We start from the raw sequence: 9,174 nt of genomic DNA on the forward strand, positions 1-9,174 counted from the left end.
TTACATTAAGGAAGGGCTGGGTAAAAGACTGAAGCTCTTTCTGTTACTGGAAAATCTGTTTTTCTTAAGGGAAAAGAAGTCTTCCAGTCTGGCTTCAGTATCATCCTCATATGGATGAATTAATGGCTTTCTCTCCCTTGGAAAATGAAATGGAACTATCTGAAAATGGCAGATATGTGTTAGGTAGCTGTTTCTAATTCTGCTTTAAAGAAACGTCTGTAGCGCCTAACCCCTCCCTGTTACAGACTAATGACCTTCCAAACCTTACTTTTAACAAGTTTAGACTTTAAGTTACAAGAGCACATGCAGTTTAAGAGTCAAGTTGAAGGATGAGAATTTTGCACCTGCTGCTCTGCTCTGCAGCCTTACAGAGTGTGCAGCAGGACAGATGTGCTCACTCAGCCTCTGTACATTACTGCTGGGGATGAAACAGCCAAAGTTCTGGAAAAACTTGCAAAGAAATAAGTGCTCTCAGAACCACTGAGGAAGAGGCAGTTTTCCATTCCTTACTTCATGATGAAGGTAGGTATTTTCCTTCCCTCCTTCTTGTTTCATTCTTTTCTTAAACTAGAGGCATCTGTTTTTAGGATGTCCTAGTCAGTAAGCTTGGGTTCCTCTGAATCTGTCTTCTTGAGTTTTTAAATTACAAGCAACATAAATAAATTTGCTTTTGATCCTTTATGTATGTTCACTTCTTATTCTATGTAGAAGAGATGAACACAGAGGCTATTTAATTAAACTTTTCAATCCCTTATTAACATGGGAATGAAAAATCTTGGATAAACTGTTTTAATTTTGGGCCAAGATCCCTTGGCCTAAGAAGTGAGTGCTGAGCAGTAACTAATAGTAACAATGGAGAAAGGCAGCGGGGGCTATTCTTTACCTCTGCAATGTTCACGGCTTTTTTTTTTTTAACATCATTCTTCCTTGCCTTCCTACTTAATACACTACTCTACTACGCCCTCTCATACATTGCTGCTCTTTTAATTCCTGTGTATGCCTTATATTTGCATAACACTTGTAAAAATATTTTGTAAAATTACATACTTCTTGTTTGTTCCTCAAATGATCTGTAAGGTAGACAAGGTGGGTGACATCCCCAGTATTCAGGATAGTGAGGTAATGAGGGGAGAAGGCACTAACCAGGTGTTTAGCCTTCATCCAGTGCTCTTCCCCCATCACACTATTTCTTGAGAGACTACAGAAGAGTGAGAGTGGGGGCTCCAGAGTCAGACTGACAGGGTTCAAATTCTGGCTCCATCATGGTGACCTTGATTTAGCTATTTATTCCCACTGTGAAATGAGGGTAACGGTACCTGTTTCATAGGGTTGTGAATTTTAAATAAATTAATATACGTAAAATGCTTAGGACACCACCTGGTACATACTAAGTGCTAAAAATTGGCTGTTACTATCAGTCATTATGACCTCTCCACGTCTCCTTTCTGTAGGCCCCTTGGAACTGCTGCTTTCTAACCCTGGCTTTCCTTCACAGAGGTTTGGGAACTGCAGCTGTAAAGTTAAGTGCCATCAAGCCTCTGTCATACATTTATTTCTGACATTTTCCTGTCTATACATATATCAGAGGGTGCAGAGATCCTTTAGGAGGTTTCTGCTCACGAGTTGTACAGGAGTATGGTATAGGAGTTTGGGTTATAGTATTTCAATGCCCACCAGTAGTAATTAATTTGGACATGAGGAAAAGATGGCTTGTGGTTTGCTTTTGTTTTCAAGACAATATGTATGTCTGCTTCACCATGCCTTGAAAGATGAGCCCCTTAGATGTACGGGGTTACAGAATAGGGAAAACAGAATATGCTGTGACAGTTTCCCACTACCTGATTTGAGGTGGTTCAGATGTGCAAGTTGAGAAGTGTAGCATCTGAAATGAGACTCCGCATGAATTAATTGTAGGTGAAACAAAATTGAAAGGGGAACACATGCAAAAGAATGCAGCAAGAGGATCTCTTCACCCCTAGACCCAGAAAGAGGTTTTTAAAATACTATTATTGGAGTAAGCTGCAAAATAAATATTTAAAAGACGCATGGAAAAAAATGGGTAAAAACAATCAGCAGAGAGAAAAGACTCAATTAGAGTGTTTCTATGATAGCCTCTGCACGTAAGAACTCATCAAGCTTTAGGATACAGGCTTTAGGAGGCCCTATCTGTGAACTTTGTCTATTTTTAATCAGAACAAGGATGGCCTTAGAAAGAAAGTTGCCAATATTGATATGAGAGGGCTAGTGAAGACCTCTTTACTAGAGAATGACTGGTAGGTGATTTTTCTTTTTCCTGAGGATAACAACCCATAAATGTAGCTTTGTCATACTGCCTGTAGATAGGACATCGTCATACAGTGTCTTTGTTACATGGCTGTAAGTTTGACACTTTGAATAGTTAGCAAAGTGTGATTTGTATTCAGCTTAATTTATTTTTTTTCTTTGAGTACTTTAAAGGTAGTGCTCCACTGGTGCCTCATTTGCATGGTTTCCAGTAACAAATCTGCTATCATCCTTATTTTTTATGTATTTTTTTCTCTAGTTGCTTTTAATTTTCTCTTTATCACTAGTTTTATCACATCACAATTTCATTATGATGTGCTTTGGTGTAGTTTCATTCATGTTTCTTGTGCTTATGGTTTGTTGAGTTCTTGGATCTGTGGGGAATTACTTTTCATCAAAATTGGAAGATTTTTAGCCATTATTTTTCAAACACATTTTGTCTGTCCCTTCTCCCTTCACTTCCCCTGCCACCACCCCCACCCCGCCCCCAAAGGGATGCCAATTATATAGGTATTAGGCCACTTGAAGTTAACCCATTACTTACTGATGCTCTAAGTTTTTCATTTGTTTGTTTGGTTTCTTGTTTGTTTGCTTACTCTTCTCTCTGTGTGTTTCCTTTTGGATAGTTTCCAATGCTATGCCCTCAAGTCCACTAATATTTTCTTCTAATCTGCCATTAATCCCATCCAGTGTATTTTTTCATCTCAGATATTAAAGTTTTTATCTTTAGAAGTTTAAGTTGGGTCTTTCAAAATACCTTTCATGCCTCTCCTTAAATTTTGAACATATGAAAAACAGTTACAATAATTGTTTACCATCATCCTCTGCTAATTCTAACATCTGTGTAAATTCTGAAACAGTTTCAGTTGATTGTTCTCATTAAGGCTATTGTCTTTCTGCCTGTTTGTATGCCTGCCAATCTTTGATTGGCTACTAGACATTGTAAATTTTACCTTGTTGGGTCCTGGATATTTTTGTATTCCTATAAATTTCCTTAAGCTTTGTTCTGGGATGCACTTAAGTTATTTGGAAATATTGTGATCCCTTTGGGTCTTGTTTTTGTTTCGAGCAGAACCAGAGCACTATTTACTCTAGAGCTAATTATTCGCCACTACTGCAGAATGATCGTGCTGATGCTCCACTCAAATGTCCCATGAACTGTTCCCCATCTTGTGTGAGCATCAAATATTGTTCCCTTTTATGCTTTCGGTTCTTTCCAGGGCCAAAAGTAATTGGTACTTTTCTGAATACTTATGAGGGACCCCATGAAGATCTCCAGGTTTTCATCTTTCCTGTGGCACTTTGTCCTAACAATTCTAGCTGCTTTGGTCTCCCTAGACTCAGCTTTATCTCTTCAACTCAGGGAGTCTGCTGGGCTTCACTCAGGTTCCTCACCCTGTGCTGTGGCCTGGAAACTTTCAAGGCAATAAGGTGGGATAATCATAGGGCTCACCTTGTTTGTTTCTCATCTCTCTGGGATCACTGTCCTTCACTGTGTGATGTCTAGTACCTTGAAAACCATTCTTTCATATATTTTGTTCTGTATTTTTTTGTTGTTTCAGCTGGGAGGGTACATCTGGTCTCTATTATTCCATCTCTGCTAGAAGCTGAAATCAAATTTATTTTTTAGATATATGTGGTAAGAGTCCTGCATACCTTTCCAAAGTGCTACCAACACTTAGGAAATTTCCCAAAAAGTTTGAACACAGGAACCTGACGTTCCCAGCAGACTTCTCTGGACATAAGGTGCTGATTGACCTCTTAAGATTAAGGTTGCAACTAATTCATCCTTTTGCTTACAATGATCAGAGATGGAAGAAAGGTAGGCAAACATATGAATTCTTCTAGCCACCTTTTTTTGCTTTGCCATAATGCCACATAGAGTGGGAAAACCGTCTCTTAGGTTTTGAAGTTGTAAGCCAGCCCAGAAATATGAGGGAGCAGATGTATGACTGACCCTAAAACAATATATTAGCTCTTTCCCCTTAACTACAAGAGTTATCACTATTCATAAAGTTATTCTAGCCTTTTTTAAAAAACACATTTCAATGTCTTCCTTCACACAGATATTTTACAGGCTAACCAAATGTGGCTCAAAGAAATCCATTGATTTGAAAGTATAGCTCTCACTCTGACGTGAATTCACTACACTGAGTAATACAAAGGAGTGAGAAAAGTTAGACCCCAGCAGATGCTAGTCATTTTGGCTAAACCTAAATAATGTCTTCTGTATGTTTATTTATTTTGCAAAACTTAGTTCCCACTTAAATTGGGCATACAATACATCCATGATAAGTGAAATTCTTAAAGTGTTAACTCATTACCTGCTTTCATAACTCAGTATTTGTTCCAGGCTACCTTTCTCACTATACTTATCTGTGGATAATCTGTTACACCAAAACCAGCCTACCTTCCAAACACAACCTGTACTTTCCCCTCTACCTTTACAGGCTTATCTAATATCATTTGTTCCATGACATTTACTCTCATCATATCTTCCCAATCCCTTTTCTGATTCCTTACAGTGGCACATGAAATATCTTGTTTGGCAGTGATTCATGCATGTGTCTTATCCTTAGGTAGCCTGATAAACTGCATTTACATTGAATGTTCATGTAACTGAGTAAATTAATTAAAGAATGAATGAAATAAAGGGTATTCACTCTCATCTTTATGCTAAGGGGGGAAAGGTCTTAAGTGAATGAATGGGTATATATGGAATTATATAAAATTAGGATGGAATGGTTAAAAATATTTTGTCCCCAAACCCTCTGTAAAGTAGAAGGAGAGAGACATTTTTCAGTAAGCAGAGGAGTAATGGAGAATTGAAATCAGTTTAAAAATTAAATTGGACAGATTAAAAACTATGCTAGGTAAACATTTTATTTAGATTAAAAACTATGCTAGGTAAACATTTTATTTTTAAGGGAGAAAATGATTACAATAAAAAACAGTCTAGATATTTGGAAGTACCAAACAAAATCCTTTATAGCTGTCCCCAAGTTGAAGGGTGGTGTTAAATACTTTTTGAAAGGAGTTACATGGTTATGTTTTTCTAATTAAAATAGAAATGTTTGTAGAATATTTGAAAGCTGGGCCTTACCCTAAACCTAGAAAAAATACCAGAATATAACCCTAATAGAGAGTTAGATAATTAAGAAGTCTGAAATCTGCCTTCAGTCTTTACTAGCTGGTGGATTAGGGGAAAGAAAAGATACATGGAGTTTTTTTTTTTTTATAAATAGAGACATGGTCTCACTATGTTGCCCAGGCTTGTCTCAAACTCCTGGCCTCAGGCAACCCTCCCACCTCAGCCTCCCAAAGTGCTGAGGTTACTGTGTTCAGCCACATGAAAAATTTTTATGATGTTTCTATCTGTAAAATCTCATACCAATAAAATTTCCATGTCATGTATAAATGCAGTAGAAAGAAATTGAGTACAGAAAAGAGAGATGCAGACTTCTTGAGCTCCATTTAGTGGAGCTACATGATCTGGAAGACTACAAGAGTTTTTCATACTCCAATTGTGGGGACGGGGGCTCGGGGCAAGGCAAGGGATCTCTGGTAAGATCTGAAAGGGATGAAATTGAAGTTCCCTTTTAGGACAAAACCCCACAGTAAGAAGAAACTACAGGCAAGATAATTCAAATTGAGCAAGACAGGGGCATGAGAGACTGAAGATAAAACAAAGGGAGGGGAAGAGACCAAGAATCCTCGGAGAATGAGGCCATGTTCTTGAATGTTTCATGAAAACAACATAAAGCTAGCAGGACCACTGGAACTGTGAAGCTAAAAAAGTTACCCCAACCTATCTGTTCCTCCTAAAATTCAGAAAACTAGTTACACATGAAAATGACCAACAGAAAAGGACTGTTGTTGAATTCCATAAAAATTTATTATAAGAAAAAATGGTAAAGAGCAGAATAACCTTCTTGCAGTTAATGAAAGACATGCCTTTCAAATAGATAAGTTATATAGCCAAATATTTCAAAATGAGCCAATGAAAAAGTTTTTAAAAGATAAAAGATATAAAAGAACAGCATCAGAATTAGAAAAATCTACAAAATTATCATTTTTCTTGAATCCATCAGAGAGCTGAGGTTAGATAACAATGAAGAAAACTGAATTCCAAAAAGGAGCAAGCCCTTTCAGGAAGAAAGAAGACTCACAACTATCTTACCTTTAGCACAGCATAGGAGAAAGGGCCACTCTAAAAATCTATAAGAAATCAAGTACAAATGTGACAAAATGTTAATGACCAACTGAAGGCTAGTTCAGTATGGAATACCTAGGATGAGGGTGGGGACAGGCATAGATGAGTGAGTTTAGCACTCACTTGCTACTCTTTTCTATGGGCCTCTACCAGGCCTACTGGAGGTGATCAGCTAATGTTAGGAAACAAGCATTAAGCACAGCCTGTTTCAGAGGACCTTCTCCCTTACAAAGCAAAAGCACTGGAGGAAGGGATAGCTAACCCTACTGCCCCATGGACACAGGCAAAAGACACTTTGTGGCGAGGAAAGAGGGTAGAAGGAAAAAACTCTACACCCCTGGGACAGGGGCAGGAGCAGGAAAAGGTCATGGGTACAGGATCCTACACCAATACGCATCAGATATCTACTACCACTAAGGGAGAAACAGAAAACTCTTGCCCAACACCAACAACTCAGAGTAGAGTTTGCTGCTATGGGGAGGAGGAGCAGGAACATGGAGAAAGTCCTTTTGGGAAAACTCTTGCTCAACACCAACAACTCAGAGTAGCGTTTGCTGCTATGGAGAGGAGGAGCAGGAACACGGAGAAAGCCCACTGCCAAGCCCTTTTGCCAGGGCCTGCCTAAGATGGACGCTAGACCTGGATCACCAAGAATACCCACTTCCTGCTCCTACCATGAACCTAACGCTGAGTGAGAAAAACCCACTGTATGATACCCAAGCCTCCACCCAAAACACAGGGCGGCAGCAGCCCACAATTAGAGGACGTGAAGTCTACGGTATACTGAGGTTACTCTTCTTGATTTATTGACTCAATCTCCTAACAAACAAAAAGCATGTCCCTATCTGGGCATAAATACTATTTACCTTACTCTCTACTGTTCTACACACAATGTTATAAAAAAGCAGCAACCAAACATCATGTCACTATCTATGGAAAAGTATAACATTAGCCAGGCATAGTGGCTCATACCTGTAATCCCAGCACTTTGGGAGGCCAAGGTGAGAGGATTGCTTGAGCCCAGGAGTTTCAGACCAGTCTGGACCACATAGCAAGACCTTGTTTCAACCAATCTTTTTATTAGTTAGCCAGGAATGGCGGCATGCACCTGAAGTCCAAGCTACTTGGGGGGCTAAGGTGGAGCGATCATTTGAGCCAGGTGTGGGGGCGGGGGCAAGGCTACAGTGAGCCGTGATTGGGCTACTGTACTCCAGCCTGGGCAACAGACCAAGATCCTGTCTCTAGATCCAACTATGAATTCCTAAGGTGTTACAGGCTGAATTGTGTCTCCCCTCACTCCCCACCCCAAATTCAGATGTTGAAGTCCTAGGAATGTGACTGTATTTGGAGCTAGGGTATTTAAAGAGGTAAACTTAAATGAGCTTATTGAAGTGGGCCCTAATCCAACATGACTTATAAGAAGAAGAGATAAGGACACAGACAGGCCCAGGGATAAGACTACATGAAGACACCACAAGACGACAGCCATCTACAAGCCAAGAAGAGAGGCCTTCAGAAGGGCCAACATCTTGATTGTGGACTTCCAGCTTCCCGAATTGTGAAGAAATAAACTTCTGTTAATTCTTCCAGTCTATGATATTTGTTTTGGCAGCCCTAGAAAACTAATACAAAAGTTATATAGAGAATAGAGGAACACATTAAACTATAGCACAGGGATGCAATAAACCAAAAGTAGACTGTGGGAAACTCTCTATATTAAACAAAGAGATATCTTTTTCAAATAAATTGCAATGAGACTGAAGGCATTGGAAGGAAAAAGCTTATGCATTAAAATATACCTAAAAACCTTATTTTTAAAAACAATGGCAATGTAAATGTAATTGGATCCTGATTCAAACTGTATATTTTTTAAAGTTATGATATTTAAGACAATTAGAAATTTGATCATGACTAGAAATTTCATAATATTAAGAAAGCATCATTAAAGGAAAAAGTACGAAATTTAAAGTCCAGGTCCCCTACAAAAGAGGATTCTAACAGGAGACACCTTACACAATAAACTAGGACCAAAAGAGGCTACAATCTTGAGGTAGCCTCAAGGGGTAATCCATAGATAGAACAGGCTTCATCCAGATTGACAGTCTGAGTTCCAATTCATCAGGAAATCCGTGGAATCTCAAGATTTAAAATTGGTTTTCTGGACTGATAGTAGCCACAGTTACCTGACACAGCAAATATAAAGCTTCACTAGCAGAAGGTACATTCATTATATACCTAAAATTATCTCTACAAATAATTTTCAAAAACACAGTATTGTGTCTGGAATTTATTCCTTTTGGTGGGTCCTTGGTCTTGCTGACTTCGAGAATGAAGCCAAGGACTCTCGTGTTGAGTGTTACAGTTCTTAAAGATGGTGTGTCCAGAATTTGTTCCTTCAGATGTTCAGATGTTCAGAATTTCTTCCTTCCGGTGGGTTCGTGGTCTCACTGACTTCAGGAATGAAGCCGCAGACCTTTGCAGTGAGTGTTACAGCTCTTAAAGGTGGTGCGTCCGGAGTTGTTTGTTCCTCCCAGTGGGTTCGTGGTTTCGCTGACTTCAGGAATGAAGCCACAGACCCTCGAGGTGAGTGTTACAGCTCATAAACGTAGTGTGGACCCAAAGAGTGAGCAACAGCAAGATTTATTGTGAAGAGCAAAAGAACAAAGCTTCCACAGGGT

The sequence above is a fragment of the Pan paniscus genome, chromosome 18, assembly GCF_029289425.2.
Source record: "Pan paniscus chromosome 18, NHGRI_mPanPan1-v2.0_pri, whole genome shotgun sequence".
In the NCBI taxonomy this organism is placed as follows: Eukaryota; Metazoa; Chordata; class Mammalia; order Primates; family Hominidae; genus Pan; species Pan paniscus.